Consider the following 790-nt stretch of genomic DNA (forward strand, 5'->3'; position numbering starts at 1 on the left):
GATAGATCACACCGGAAGATATCTGTAACTAGGTCGAGAAAGGCATGAAGCCTTAGACACTCCTGGTTCATATCGTCCCTTACCACATAGTATTTTATATGCTTCCTGGGGAGTTAAGCCTCCTGAAATGTCAATTGGTAGATCCTCATACTCCTCCATCTCAATAAACCCCTCGTCATATAAACCAAGCCTAATGGAGAACTGTGTGATGCACATACTGTGATGCTGCCCAAAAGCTTTGAACTGAATGGCGTCGACGCTACCGAAATGAGCATAAGAGCGGTCAAACTCAAATGATGCGAGCACCTCTAATGTGAGTAGGCCGATAGCAGCGTCACGAATAATAAATAGCTTGCGCCAACTACACACCGATAGTAACTCCTCGACCTCATCCGCCATGTCATGTGCTAACTGTACCTTCCTAAGGGAGCTCACATCTGGAATTCTTGTTGACCAAACTTAAGCTTCGCTAAGCACTCAAATCGAGCTTGATATTCGGGAAGTGTAAATTCCATTCTCTCTGGTTTAGGAGTAGGCTCTCTAGGACGCTTACCAGTTGTGTTCTTTGATCTGGGAGCAATACCTGCATGTATTGGAAAAAGAATCGAGCAAATTCATTCATAACTTAATAATGCAGGAATCCACACGGTCATGTGGAAAGTCCACAAGCCCGTGTGGATTCACGGGGCGTGAAAACCCCATGGCCCTTTGTGGCAAAATCCAGGAATACACCTCTTCTTCAATTCTAGAAATCATTAAAAATACATCACATTTATTTTAGCATGAAAAC

The sequence above is a fragment of the Dioscorea cayenensis genome, chromosome 9, assembly GCF_009730915.1.
Source record: "Dioscorea cayenensis subsp. rotundata cultivar TDr96_F1 chromosome 9, TDr96_F1_v2_PseudoChromosome.rev07_lg8_w22 25.fasta, whole genome shotgun sequence".
Lineage (NCBI taxonomy): Eukaryota > Viridiplantae > Streptophyta > Magnoliopsida > Dioscoreales > Dioscoreaceae > Dioscorea > Dioscorea cayenensis.